The sequence below is a fragment of the Mustela erminea genome, chromosome 8 (assembly GCF_009829155.1).
Source record: "Mustela erminea isolate mMusErm1 chromosome 8, mMusErm1.Pri, whole genome shotgun sequence".
In the NCBI taxonomy this organism is placed as follows: domain Eukaryota; kingdom Metazoa; phylum Chordata; class Mammalia; order Carnivora; family Mustelidae; genus Mustela; species Mustela erminea.
The window spans coordinates 97,697,953-97,698,591 of NC_045621.1; positions in this window are offsets into that span (position 1 = coordinate 97,697,953).

The window sequence follows — 639 nt, forward strand, 5'->3', positions numbered from 1 at the left end:
TTCAGGAAAATTTTATTGTGTTATAACAGAAATTCTATGCCTGCTATTGTACACACATGATTTAAATTCTAAGCATTCTTTTAGAAGTTATAAAAATACAGTGCAGTAGACAGAATTCTGAGATGACACCCAAGATTCCTCTATCCTGACATAACAAACCCTGTATAATCTCTTCTCCTTGAGTGTGGAGGGAACCCACCACTATGGTGAATGTCACTCCTGTAATAAATGGCAAAGGCATAGAGATTTTTGCAGGTATAATTAAGAACATCAGCCACTGACTTTGAGGTAATCAAAAAGGAAATTACCCTTCGTGGGCCTGCCCTAAACAGGTGAGCCTCTGAAATAGAATGCAGAGATCAGAGACCAGACACTGCAGCCACCATGCATTCCACGGCTAAAGGAGGTAAAGTCCACCACAGGAACCTGGAAAAGAACACTAAACCTCACATGAGCCCCTGATCCCAGCTGCTGAATCCCAGCCCTGTGATATCCTGAGCAAAGGACCCAGCTAAGCCATGGCTGGACTTGTGATCCAGGGAAAACAAGTAATAAATCTATGTTCTTTATATCTGTTATGTTAGTGGTGATTTGTTACACAGCAAGAGAAAACTAACACACAAGTTATTTGATTCCTCC